This window comes from Marmota flaviventris, chromosome 3 (genome assembly GCF_047511675.1).
Source record: "Marmota flaviventris isolate mMarFla1 chromosome 3, mMarFla1.hap1, whole genome shotgun sequence".
Taxonomy (NCBI): Eukaryota; Metazoa; Chordata; class Mammalia; order Rodentia; family Sciuridae; genus Marmota; species Marmota flaviventris.
The window spans coordinates 29,899,200-29,914,057 of record NC_092500.1 but is presented as its reverse complement, the minus strand read 5'-3'; the positions used below and the strand labels follow the sequence as shown (position 1 = coordinate 29,914,057).

The 14,858-nt window shown below is 37.2% G+C and overlaps 1 long non-coding RNA gene across 1 annotated transcript; it reads right to left on the bottom strand.

The window, feature by feature from the left end:
• Nucleotides 1-7,860: 7,860 nt before the first annotated feature.
• Nucleotides 7,861-14,640, bottom strand: LOC139705177 (uncharacterized). The gene is made up of 2 exons (XR_011707053.1): nt 14,536-14,640; nt 7,861-11,544 (listed from the first exon to the last, which is right to left on the bottom strand). It is a non-coding gene; the product is annotated as an uncharacterized lncRNA (long non-coding RNA).
• Nucleotides 14,641-14,858: the final 218 nt, after the last annotated feature.

Sequence of the window (14,858 nt, the reverse complement as noted above, 5' to 3'; positions counted from 1 at the left end):
TGCATTTTCACTCATAATCAAATGAGATAGATCTGGCTAGTTGAATCCTCAGAATAATTGCTAGACTCTTTAAACAAGCAGCCACCCCCAATGAACCTGTAAGGAATGTCAGGCCTGATTCTCTGAGTAGACAGACAGTTATGGGGATAGTTCACACACTTGGTTTGCATGTCTGAGAGTGAGAACATAGTTGCTTCTCTCTTCACTCTGTTCTTTAATTTCCACCAGAGACCAACTAATGGGTACGATAAGCCTTCCTTCTTTTTACTTTGAAAAACTATGTTGATAGGAAATTAAGAAATCAGTCACACAGTGGTTCAGGACCTCTGGGTTTAATCCCTGCTGGTGGTGGGGAGGAGTAATGCTTTTTGCTCAGATATCCACACAATTTCACTCCACAAGGACATTGCAAGGCAACGTCTCAGAAAAGAATTCTGCCTCTGTGGGGCCTTGATCTTACCAAACAAATGCCACTTTGTAATGAACAGTTTAGTCACCCAACTGTCCCACAAAGTATGTGAAACTTACGGGCTTTTATATAAAAAGCTAACTGATGTGTTGTGAGCATGATTCAGCTCTTTGACTTGCAATACCAAAACCATGTTTGAAATAATGTTACAGCTTTTAACCTTGTGTTTTGCTTTATTTTGCTTTTGATACATTGAAGAGTTACAGTGTCCTGGCCACCCTCACTGTGATCAGTGAACAAAACGCCTGTCAACCCTGTGCCTGGAGGTGTCAGCCCTATTCTCTGGGAAGGGCTGGGTAAATATTTCTCTGAGCATCAGACGGACATAACCCCAAGTTGTGCTCCTGCCATTACATTGACAGGGACACATGAATGGAAGCCCTCTTTCTTGTCTGTGAGTTTTGTTAATGATCTTGGGGGATATCACTGATATAAATTAGCTCTGTGAGGCTGCTGTAACAAAGTGCCACAGAGTTGGTGGCTCAAAACAAGGTATCATCTCATAGTTCTGAAAGAAATCTGAAATCAGGGGTCACCAGGTCTATGCTCCTTCTGCCTTATTTAGCTAGACTTCCAAATAAGGTCACATTCACAGGGACTGAGAGTTTCCACTTCAACATATCTTTTGTGGGGGACTCAATTTAACCCAAAACATTTGCTTTTTCTGCACAAACTCACTTTTTAAATAGGAATCACCCACAGGATCTCTTTAGGATGGGAGCAGGGCAAAATGTGTTCAGCTTTATTACTTTTTTTTTTTTTTTTTGATGAGACACAGTATCTCTGTGTATAGGCTCACTCCTTAAGAGGAAAAATAATTTTCTTTAATTCCAATTCTGGAATGTGGAAAATAGACTTTAGGGAATTTTTATGAAAACTCTGTTTTCTAGATGAGGCATGGATCATTTGAACACAATGATCACGCCTATGTTTCAGACATGGTGGTGTTTCTATTCAGCTTATTTAGGGAGTCAGCTAGTAACCCTGTGCCTTCTCCTAGTTATGAATGGTCTTTGGATGTATCCTTTGGAGTTTTGGGACCACATATTGTTATTTCTGACTGCCCCATAGGAATATATTTCTGATGCTGTAATCTCTGTTGCGCCCCTTTTCTCTGAGTTTCTCCAACCTGTACTGGAGTTCTGTCTTTCTAATAGTCTCCCACTGTATGGTAAGATGAATATTATTTATTTTGTTGAGACAATTTACATGTTGTTCTTGAGTCATTCATCATACTGTGATTCCAATTTTCTTCCTTGATTAATTTCAGTTTTGTTGAACTCAATATTTGCTACCGTGTTCATTTGCTTAACTTTCTGTGTACCTGTCATGCAGCAATAGCCAAACTCTGGTCTGGACCTCTTCTTAGTACCTTTTAAGGCATTGTTTCTGGAAGCATCTTCCCCCACTTCTTCCAAGAGCCCTCCACCCTCTCATTTAAAATGTGGATGGTTGCTCTCTAGACCTGCTGTGTGGTCAGCGCTCTGAGACAACTCTACACCCTCATCCTGGGTGTTCCTTTTGCCCCTCCCCTACTGGCTTCTCTGCCTGTCAATTTTTGCACTTACTACCTCATCTTGGTTAAGCATCCTCTCCAGGATTGTCTTTAGAAACATCATATTGAAGGTTAAAAAATGTGGCCAGTTTACATATCTGATAATTTAGTTATCTCTAATTAAAGGTAGACTGTTTAATCTTCTCTCTCCTTGATTGATAGTGTGGCTAGGTACAAAATTCTGGGTTGGAAGTTATTTTCCCCTTAATTTTAATGGCATTGCTACATTATCTTCTAACTTCCAGTGCTGTTAAGAAATCTGATCTCACCTATTAGGCTTTCTCTCTGAAAGTGGCATTTTCTCTATGTATATTCTAACATTTCATGAAAAAAAATATATATTTGGGGCTTATTGGTTCTCTCAGAAAATTAATGTCTTTAGTTTTTAAAATTTCTTTTTAGTTTTTGGCTGCAGTAATAATTTGCTCCGTACATTTTCTCTGTGCTTTCTTCCTATAACTCCTACTAGCTAATAGTGTAGTTTTCTTACCTGTTTCCTCCATTTTTCATCTTTTTATCATTTTGTTCAACCTTTCACATTTCCTCAAGGTTGTGTTTTGATACTCTGTTGTGCTTTTCACTTCTTTATTACAGTTTTAATTTCAAAGAGCCCTTTTATATTCTCTGATTATGTTCCTTTTATGACAATCCCATCTGACTCATGGATTAAATGCATTAACTATCTGAGGTGACTAATTATAATTTTTGAGATTTTTTTGTTCCTTTATTGTGAGCATTTCCTATGCATTATATATATATAAATTGGTTTAATTGTTTTGGTCTTTTTTAAAGTTACTGATTTTCTTTAGGTATCTGCTCATCTTATTTCATACTTTAAAATAAGGCAATGAAAAACTCAGGGAAGCTCTGTTTTCATGGACAGAGCGTACTGACTAGTGGAAAGCTTGACTGTAAAGTGGGTTGAGACTTAGTCGTTCCTTTGGGTAAACTCCAATGCCAGTGTAATTCTTTATAATTGGGCTCAACTGCTTCTACAGAGATCTATCCATTTCCCTGATTTGTAGCTTCTTAATTTAAGAGGCAAAGAGTGTGATCATTTAGCATGTAGGTTTTTATTTCCTCTTCTCATTTTTAATATGCTGCCTCCCGCCTGATCTCAGCTATGGCTGGGATTCCTGTGTCCAGACTCTCAGGTTCTGTTTTTTAAAGACTAATTCTACTTAATTAGTGAGAACTAGATAAATTGTTTATGAGGGCAAGTAGAGATCCTACTTTCAAGAATCTTTCTGATTTTAATCTAATCACTGCTTTGGGTATCTGCTACTTCAGCATATGCACCATCAATATAATTGCTTTTCCCCACTTTAGTAGAAAAATTTCTCTCTCTCCGTGTTTCGGTTCATCTTTCTCTACCCTGCTAAATTAGCATTCTTCTCTCTCATTTCCGGATCTCAATATTTTATTGACAACTTTCATCTGCTGTCCTTTTTATTTATTCTTTTTAAAACAATTACTCTAATTTTTGTGGTGTTTTTAGAAAAAAAAGCTGATAAAAGTTATTTTCAAAACCCTCATTTAAGTCCCACAAGACTCAGTTTCCTCATTTATAAAATGAATGGATTAAGGTTACCAAATGCCATTTAATATATCTGAAAGCTGACTGTTGCAGAATCACCTAGGGAACTTGCCAGAGCAGATTCTTAGCTCCTTCCCATCTAGAAATATAGGTAGTTAGCCTGCTTTTATTGGGCTTCAGTCTCCAATTTTTTAAAAAGCATTCCAGGTGTTTTTTTTTTAATTTTTATTGTTGGTTGTTCAAAACATTACATAGTTCTTGATATATCATATTTCACACTTTGATTCAAGTGGATTATGAACTCCCATTTTTACCCCGTATACAGATTGCAGAATCACATCAGTTACACATCCATTGCCAGGTGGTTTTAATAGTAACAAAATTTAGGAACTATTGGAGCAATGGCCTCTGTGACTTTCTAGCTCTAAGAATTTATGGTGTCTACTCCTTGGGTCCTGACTCTGTTCCCTAAGCCAAGGTATAAAGGACTGATTAGCACTAACCTCCATGAAAATGGAGAGTTCTTTCTGATTCCACAGCTCTGTAAAAAGTCTGGTTTAAGCACATTCAGAAGCTCAACTTAACTCTAAACTTTGGCCCCTTTTTAACTTTTCTCAATTTTATAAGTTTCTATTTTATTCTCATGAGTTCTTTAGTTTTAAATTTTCCTGGGACTCATCTTTTCTATTTCCTCTAAAAATTAGAGAATACACATAAGAATACACATGTACACTTGAGACAGAGGCCTTCTTCCCTCACTGAGACTCTCAGAGGCAGCATGGACTTTTATGCACAGAGTTGGACCATAGTAGTCTTTCCACCAAGAAGCAGAATTCAGACACACAATTTTCTATACAGAAAAGTGAGAATTTGTAAAGTGGTTTATCAAGGATGACACGATTTTTGCAATAAGTAACATGACTTATTTCCCCTTCTCCTTAGACTGATTTGTGTGGACTTTTTAGGCAAACAAACAAACAAACAAACAAATGCCATGGTAGGGTTTATTTGTGCCCATTGTGTACACCTGGATGTTTGGATATTTCCTTGCATAATGTCTGTTCATTGCCTTGCTTACAGAGTGCTTAATAAATATTTGTGAACATGAGAATAGGTATGTAAACAGCTGACTGATAGAAATACACCTTGTTTCTTATCAGTATAATTCCTTGAAACTAAAACTCATGACTTTGGATTATTGGCCTTTCAGTACTTTTTCAAATATTATCTTAGGTCAAAGAGTTTAATGAGATCTTCAAAGACATTAAAATTCTTCTTAGTGGTAAAACTCACTACACCTACCACACCTTGCCCTGATTTCTACTATACTCTATCTTAGAGCTGAGGGAGTAGGCAGTGATTAATGCTGTTATGGTTAGTCTATATCTTACTAATAAGAGGTTAATTCCTAAGTGTTCATTAAGTACCCACTCTGTTCCCAGCCTGTTCTAGTTAGTGTTAAGAGATAAAGAGGTAAAAGAATTTGGACCCTTTCTTGGTAGAATTTATGATCTAGCTAGATGTATTTACAATTAAGGAGTTTATAAGCTCTGCTCCCCCACAACCACCCACCTTCCTGTTTATTCTGAAAGGCTACCATTGGCCTTTCCCACTGGTTTGTCTTCCCGGTCACCCATGAGTCATCAGTTCAGGCTGTGCCTAGCAGTATGAGTAGTTCTCACTGAGCTGAAAGAAAAAGTGTTACAGATGAAGACACTGGATCTAAATCCCATTTCTGTCATTTGTTAAATCTATGACCTTGAGGAAAAATCAGTCAAACTAGAGGAGTTTCAGTTTCCTCCTCCTCAAAACTAAAGTGATGATCCCTATCAGAAATAACTCATAGATAGCATATCATGTGTTATGTGCATGGAAGATGTTTAACATTATTGACTAGAGGCACAACTACTGAGAATGCTAAATGTTAGTGAAGAAGCAAGTGGAAAATGGCTCCAGTTCCAGGAAGTGCTTTTGAAGGTCATGAGGGCAATAGACCACTTGCGTCTGATCAAATTTCAGTTGCTCGTGTCCATAGCATTATTTTTATTAACTGATATTATTATGTTCATTGTGGCTTCCACCTCAAATTTCTCATACTAAAAGGAAAAATAATTAGGAAATAGTGGAATTCTGTTCAGAGAAAATAACCTACCATGTGTCTCTGTCACCCCCAAAGTGAGTGAGATTCTTTTTGTTCATTAAACAATTAGATGGCCTTTTTGTGAGAGCAGGGTATATTATCTATAGCTTGTCTTAAAATTATTTAGACCTAGGACATCTTTTACTGAGTCCATCCTAAAGACTTGGCAGGAAGGAAGTAGAAGATGTTTGGAATGATTGAGTAGGGGGTAGAAAGTGATGAGAAATGAAGCTGAGGAGCTACGTGGGGGGCGGGCGGGATCATCTGGGGCTTTCTAAGCTACATTTTAACTTTGTACTTTATGGTAGAGACAAAAAATAAAAACGAAAGGGTTTTAAGTAAAGTAAATTTGCCTTTTTATTTTTTTTTCATTTTGTAAATGATATTAGCTAGTGGTATTTATGACTATTTAAGATAGTCATCAAGTAACAGCATCTCAAGAACTAGGGAATGGTTGTCAGCACCACAACTGGAGAGAGAACATAAAAGATGGGTGCCTGTGTGTCTCTGGAATTTAGCAAGGGCTGTTGGTGACCTTGGGAAGTATGTAAGCGGTGTGGCAAGAAAAAGAAACGTAAATGCATTGGGTTAGGGAATATAAGGAAGGTAAGAAAATAGAATTTGGATATATCTCTCAAACTCATTGCATATTTATTTTGTCATGCTGGTTAAATTGAGATCCATCTTGCAAGTCAATGAGCATTAGAATTGGTAACTAGATACCCAAAGTATAAAAAGATAAATAAGCCATATTCCTTGCCTCTAACAATCTGGTATAGAAGACAGACCAAGGGGGGAAAAATGATTAAGTCTCTTAAAAGGACTGTTTTAAAACATCTTAAAATCAGAAGAACACATCTGAATTCCTGTGGAATTTTACAAATACACCCAGGCTCTGTCCTTGAACATTTTGATTAATTAGGTCTCAGGTGGAATCAGGAATCTGCAAACTGAATAAATTCTAAGGTGATTATGACGAGATAGTTCAGGATAAGGAATATACATTTAGGAAACAGTCATGAAGAGATAAGAATTAAATGTAGGCTAGAGTGAGAATGGAAGGATGGGAACAAGGAAAACTGAGAGCAGAACTTGCTCTGTTCTACATGAAAGAAGAACCCAGAAGGGGATATGAAATAGATATACAAGGTTTGGGGAATTACCGAGTGCCACACAAAAAATGAGGTGGCTTCCTAGACAAGGGCTTGGAAAAATATTCAAATAGAGGATATTTTAAACTAATTTCCAGTTTGTTTCTGATTACAAAAAATGTTACAGAGAAGCACAACAGAGAAAGCAAAAATTCTTGATAGGCCTATATCCATTGATAACTACAGCTAATTTTTCAGTAAATATCCTTCCTGTCTTTTGGCAAACATTTTAAGACATCTTGATGGAAAGACCTGTCATTTATTTAGGTTCACATTAATTTCAGGTCAAAGTGTAGGGTGAATGGATTGTTTTTGAATATGAACATAAGGGGACATGACTTTGGAACCTTTCTGGGTGGAGCTATAGCTATTCTAAAGAGTTATAGTGGAAAGTGTAGATCAGGAGTTGGCAAAGGAGAGCACTTGGGCTGAGTCCAGCCTACTGCTTGTTTTGTCAGTAAAGTTGTACCTGGGCACACAGCCACACCCATTTATTTATGTAATCTCTATGGCTACTTTCCCACTACAACTGCAGAACTGAGTACTGTGACAGAGACTAACCAGCCCATAAAGCCTAAAATACTTATGAAATGGCCCTTTACAAAAAATAATTGCTGAGTCCTGGTACAGACCAAAGATTTCCAAATATTGTTCCATGGCATGTTAGTCTCCCATGAATGCTAACAATAAACATTCTTAAAAAATGGGTCCTATGTACAAATAAGTTTGAAAAATTTGGATTAAACAAGGTAAACCAGATGTCTTTGTGGTTGCACATTTAATAACTATGCCCCTTTATAATTGAGAAGAACAGGGCATATTATCTATAGCTTGTCTTAAAATTATTTAGACTTAGAACACCTTTTTTCCCCCCAGGAATATCTATTAACATCAAGTAGCTTCGAAATCTTTGTTTGGGAGGTTTTGCCAGGATCATGTAATGACATAAATTTGAGGCCATGGTGTAAGGAACGGTGGAAAAGCTCCATAAACTTAACAAGCCAAAACAACTGTTTACCTGAGATTTTATTGGCAGGACCTTAGCGGCCAGTCTCAGAAGAGAAGTGGGGGGAAGAGAGAGAGAGGGGAAGAGAGAGGGGGAGAGAAAGAGAGGGAGAGTAAGAGAGAGAGCAAGAACAGGGTGTTGATATTTATTGGCTTAACAACGCAGGATGAGGAGGAGCAGGGCAAGTAGGCTGTTACTTCTTCATTGGCTGAGAGTTCGCACAACTTCAGGGATTGGAGGTGCGCCATTCAAAGTTCCGGCCATTCACAAGGATTGGAGGTTATGGTTCGGGAGCCATTCATATGGACCTGAGCTTCCAGAAGAGAAGCGCTTGGGCGCCATCTTTACCAACACATGGTGCTTTAATTCTAGGATGTTTGTACAAAAGGCCTGCTTGCTTCCAAAGATCCAAAAACTGTTGTCTGCTGGTATATCACCTGAGCTATCTTTGTGATCTGACCTCTACAAAGGAAAATTCAGCCTGAAGCAAAATTCCAGAGAGGGCTATTCAGAATGGAGATGGGAGATATGTAGATTGGCCTCTGAGGTGGGAACTGGGGCTAATGCAGAAATCCCTTTCTGAACTTATCAGCTTTCTGAATGCCTTAGGGTGGAATTGAGGGGTAAAATGTTTGGGGTACTGTTTCCAGACAATATGATTTTCTTGTATGCTGGGCCTTTTGGCTTTTGTGTTACCCTTTATCCACAAAAAAAGGTAGTGAAAGCTATGTTTTATGATAGTGTTGGTATAAAGACAAATATAATTCAGGCAGGATACATTCTGTTTTTTTTTCTTCTGATTTGAAAGGTATTAAAATTAAAATTAAAATATTTCATGGTTTCCCAAAATATCATTGGCCTAGACTTAGTGCTTACTGTGCCTGCAGGGTGACTCAGCCCGGAGAATTGCCATGGTATAAAGTGTCTCCTACCAGCATGAAACCTTCTTGAGGCTTATGAGCTTCGTACTCCATTCCTACATTAGCCATTTCAAATCCCTTGTACATATTATTGGTTCAGTAATATCTACTGAATGAATGAGTGAATGAGTGATTAATTTCAAGATTCTCAAATACCTCATTAGAGGATAAAATGGAATAGCTATACACATACAAAACAAAACAAAACAAAACAAAAAAACCACTGAGAGATGTAACCAAACTAATGCAAATTAGTAAAATAGACCAACATGTGATGGAAAGAACTCTAGAAGTTGGGTTTCTTGTCATTAAGCAGCAGTGAAGCAAATCATTTCATAACTTGGGGCCTTAATTTCTTATTTAGTAAGAAAAAAACATTAACTGAAATGAAGAGGCTCTAAACATACTTTAACCAGAGTCAGAGAAAAGAGGTAAAAATTTCATAATAGGGTATGAAATACTTATCCGGTTTTAAAAACAGTCCAAGTGCTCATCTTCCTAGTTCATTTAAAAATTAAATGCTCTCCAAAATGTTAATCATGGACTATATGGTTATAGATGACATAATATGCTTTCAAAGGACAGGGCAGGAGCCCCTGCTAAGAGCAAAACAAATCAGAAAGTTCTTAAAATTTAATAAAAATCCTAATAAGTCACCTAACTCAATTTTCTTCTAATACAGGCCTCTTCTTAAAGAATATCCTTACCTGTCTTTTGTCATATCCTGTTTGAGAACAGTAATACCCTGACCACAATGTTTTGCTTTTACTAGGAATTTTGTCTTATCCAACATACAATTAGTAGAAAAGAAATGGTGCCGTTAATATATCACAGAGTCAGCAACACCCACATAGGATTATTTGAGTAGAAAGATTTTAAAAAAACAACTTTCAAAACAAATATACCAACTGCTCTCCATTTGTTGTTAAGTCAGGAATGAAAAGTACTATTTTATCTGATCATAGTTTCTGATTGAATAAAAACAGCCTGTCACTGAGCAAAGGGAGGCTGGGTCAGTCCTCTTTAAATTACACAAATTTCTATCATTTTCTCCAGTGGAATAATAGGTAACTCTGAGGAAGGCCAGGCTGCACTTCTGAAATACAGAAATGGATATATGTGCTGTTTCATCTCAAGAGTGGGAGGGAGAGGTAGAAAGACTTGGAATTTGTTTAGTTTCCTCCACAGATCTCTCTCCTGTCTTTGTAGACTGTGCTGTTCTTGACTTAGAAGGGAAGAGCCCTATAGGACAGTGAGACTGTGCCCCAAGATTCTTATGCACTTTCTGCCATTTCCCTTCATCCTGAATTAAAAGGCAGTTTATCAGTAGGAATCGAATGAGACTGTAGAGGGCATTTGACTCTATCCCCCAAATGTCACTTTATAGAAGGCCTGTCTACTGTGAAGATCAAATACTTTGGATATTACAGGAAAGTATGGATTTGACATGTTTTTTTCCACCACCAGGCACATGCTGTTTTGAGTGAAAGGAAGACAATCCATGTATATTGGAGGGTCTCTAATCATCAAAGTGCATATCTGGGTGCCCCCACGCCTTGGTTATGGACGATTTGGAGAGAATTGTAGGCTTTATCAGAGTCTCAGACATCTTAAGATGTAATTTCTCATATATATGAACTTATATAGGATTTTTTTTTTGGGGGGGTACTGGGGATTGAACTCAGGAGCACTCAACCACTGAGCTAAATCTGCAGCCCCATTTTGTACTTTATTTAGAGACAGGGTCTCACTGAGTTGCTTAGCACCTTGCTTTTGCTGAGGCTGGCTTTGAACTCACAATTCTCCTGCCTCAGCCTCCTGAAAACCACTGAGATTACAGGCGTGTGCCACCACGCCCGGCTCTTATATAGATTTTCCATTTCAATTTTCAATAAACTTTATTGATGTAGTTCATTTCATGAAGACTCAAGATGATATTGCTTTGAAATGCTCCAGAGAGCCTTCTCGAAATACATTGTTGATGTGGAAAAGAACTGGAGAAAAGTCAATGAGCTGCAGAAGAGAGGCTGTTCAGAGTGGATCTTTGACCCTATAATCAACATTATCTTGAATATTCTTTTTTTTTTTTTCCTCTTCAGGCAGCAGTTTGTATTTTGTCATGGAAGAAATGAGAACAATTAGAATGCTTACTAGATTAGATACCAGGTGTCGGAATACAGGAGATGTCTGTTCTGGCAGATTGATCAATTTTCAATTCCAAGTATAGTACAAAGTTTTTGGTTTACCGTCTCCACCTTCCCTGGTGCCTGGTTGCTTTGCCTGAAAACCGCCCTCTCCGGAACCTAAAGTACCATTTCATTTCAGCTACTGCATCTGGAGCAAAGTGCTCCATTTCAAAGGTCAGAATATAATGAGAAGGGAAGAGTCAATTTCTAGGAAGGTACGAAGTCCTCCTAGGACAATATTTGAATGCTTCTCAAATTGCCATTCTAAAGCAAAAGCTTCCATTTACTTGTGTTTCTTCTCCTTAATTTGATCATCTGAAAGGTCAGGATTATTGGTATTAAATTGGAATCCAATCTGCACTGACTTTGGAGTCTCCAGAGTAGTTTGGTGCAGGAATGTAGCTGGCCCTTAGGGTATCTGGATGAGTTGTCACTGACTGTGCCTTTACTATATGGCCCAGTTCTGAGAAAGCGTGGCACTTATTCAGAATGTTGAGCACGAGCTGAATCATTGGGGATTTTAATTCATTGGACTGTATAGGCATGAAACTTTTGAAAAGCCAGCAAAAATGCTCATGATCTGAAAAGGAAATTATAGGTTGAAAAACAAGGGAAAGAAACCCCAAAATAAAGCAATTTCAAAAACAAAATTATAACAATGTGTTCAGCGTTTAAAGCAAAAATGTTCTATTAGGATGAGATGGGATGTGTATTAATAGTTTGGTAGAAGGATCTGGAACCCATGAAGCTTACTATGACCCTGGGCATGGGCAGTTTGAGGAAAAGCAATAGATATATTTCTTGGGTTTAAATTAATACCTCTTCTTCTTCTTCTTTTTTTTTTTTTTCTGGTTAGAAGTCTATTGTTTTTGTTTTGCCCTTTAGCAAGAGATGCTAGTAATACCAGATTAGATATAAAACAATTTCTTATGACAGATACTTAACAACATCCTGAAATTTCCACCACAGTGATGATTCTGTCTGTTAAGAGGATTAGCTTGTGTGACCTCAGAGAAGAATTTTAGCAAAATGCTGATTCTAATCCTGGTAGCAATCTTTGGACTCTCAACAACTCTTTGTGTGGGCTCTCCCCTTCCCCGTTTTAAAACTTGCAATTAACCCTGGGTAAGGAGCCTTTTTATTGAAATTTAGTTGAGGGACCCATAATTTAAGTGTACATCAGGAAACAACAGAGACAGAAACTAGGAGTTTTGCCAGACACCTGGGAACTGCTCTGTATTATCATAGAATCTTCAAGTTGGAGGGGGCCTTAGAAATCTTCCTGCTCAGCCCCTGCACTTTAGAGGTGAAGGAAGGAAGAAAGGCCCAGATGGGGAGTAACTTGCTCAACATCTTAGAGGTGATTTGTAGCAGAGAAGGGATTAGCAAAAAGCAGCTTCTGACCTTTTCTCTTACTCCTTGCTAACTGAGCCTGGAAGGAATAATAAAGTCCTCTTTGGTGTGGAAATGCTTTCTACTAAGATTAATGAATCATTGGATTTAATTTTTTTTCCCAGTGATTCAGAGCAAACTACATAGAATATGCAAGATACAGGAAGAGTCCTGGGGCTTACCATTTAGATCCTGTTTGTTTACCAAGTGTGGATAGATATGGGACCCATAGTTTCTGCTTGTTTAATAATTGTACTTTTTAGAGTCTCCACAGCCATATTATGTTAGGCTGTGTGCCTTGTGGTTGGTGAAGTTTCCATGTATCCATGGAGGATTCCTACTGTACATAAGAAGAACTGGTACATGTTCTGCTCAGGGAATTTCCAAGTTGAACAGGCTGCACCCATTTATACTCACTGCTAATAGGAGTGTTGAGAGTTGATGGTATAATGTATCTTAGAAGTGGAAAGCATTTTACATTATGAAATATCATCTTATATAGTTTTGCCAAATTTAACTTTAATTTTTATCTCAGTTTTCCAATAACAAAAGTTAAGAGAAGATAGATCCTTAAAACTTTTCTCAAGGATACATAGTTAGTAATAGAACCTATTTTAATTTTAGGAATCTCAGTGAAGGATTTTAATATGTGGCTTTCAGTTTAATTTTAATATGTGACTTTTAGATCACCTGTCTCGAGGCCATTTTATGATACACAAAGTTTTTAATCTAATGCTTTGTCAGTTGATTTGTTCCAATGAGTCTGCACTTTCCCCACTAGGTGTTAAATTGATTTGGATGCCAGAGTTCTGCTTTTTTCCTAAAATATCTTTAGATTTTTGTGATGGAAAGCTCAGAATTTCTTTTCAGGAACATCCTCTTGCTTTGAAGCTCCATTTGCTATTTAGGCAAGGAAAATATAATTCAATGGTGGGAGATGGAACTCAGAGCTAATCGTCTGCTTTTCAGAGATGTTATTTCCAAGATATTGACAGAACTCTGTCAAGTTCCTGTGCAAAGTGTGAGGAGATGGATGTCGTATGAGGCAGAGCATTTTCTTAAAAACGTGCTGCAAAAAATCCAACTTATCTTTTGCAGACTTGAAGATAACAGTTTAACCAAGATAAAAAGCTGTAAGGGGCTATTTATCTACAACAGCAATTACTTTTGCACTAAGACATGGTTTTCCACTAAGCACAAACTTGATGTAGGAACTTTCTGAGTTTTTCCATTGAATGAAAGCACAGGGCTCTTTCCACTAATGTATAGGCACTTTTTTTACTTCAAGAAAAAAAAAAAAAAAAAAGAAAAAGAAAAAGCCCTGGATTTTTGTATACTCTCGTCTCTCTGATACTTTGCTGTTATGGTACAACCCATGACATAGTTGTCCTCGTCTTTGTGTTTTTAAAAATCAAACTTTCCCTAAGTTGCTAGCAACTAAGTTTTAAATTACTTCATAAACAACTGAAATAAAAAAAAAAAATACTGTTTTTTTTTTTTTTTTTCCTCCAGAGGTTTAGAGCCTTTTAGAAAAGTATTGACTGGCTCTCTTTGTGACTCTAATTTCAATTTCCTTCATCAAAAATGAGAATAACAATATTTCTTCATAGGGTTATTATAAGGATTAAATGAAATAATATGTGTCTGACAAAGTTACTTCTCTGTCTCTATAAATGATTGAAACAATTTACTCAAGTGAAATCCATATTGGCTTAACTTCAGCCCTGGATTGTGTACTGATGAATACCTTTTATATTTTTTCTTTCCACGGCTCCATCTGGAAGTCTATAAGCTTATGGATATAGTTGTTCAAAATCCTTCTCCTTATCTCTGCCCATTCTCAAGGAGGCCTGTGTTTTCAATTCTGTTCTATGTTTCATTTACAATTTATCATCAAACTCACTTTTACAGTTCCTTTTTACTCCCCAAGAAGTAGGGAATAAGCTAAAAATTCCATGAGGTTCATTTATGAAGCTATAAAAGAAAGTTAGTCATCAAATAAAATAAAATGGTAAAATCAAGAGACTTACTTATTTAAACTGCTTACCATCTTGCAAATAAAGATAAAAATGATTTGATAGAAGACAGATATGGAAGCAATAAAACTTTTCAGTTGCCATTTGCACCTTAGATTGGACCCCACCTAGAAGCAATTTGGAATAGAGTGACTCGAATTTACCTGTTGACTCATAATCTGGGCAAGAGACTGTTCATCCGTCCTTTCCTGTAGTTTGCTGACTTCCCGGGAACACTTACTGCTCTTGAGAGCAAGCAGGCTCCTATGGTAACCAGTGAACAAAATGGACCCTGTTGCCAGGAAAGGTACATGAAACAAAACCAAAACAAGGCAAACAGGAAGACAGGGGCTTCCCCTGTGGTTGAGAGATGTCAGGGGAAATGTAAAAAATACAATTATGAAACAGCTCAGTGCAGTGTTTAATATCGATAGTCACAACAATAGTAGTAAAATATGTATTAATATTGGCATAAAAGCTGTATCCT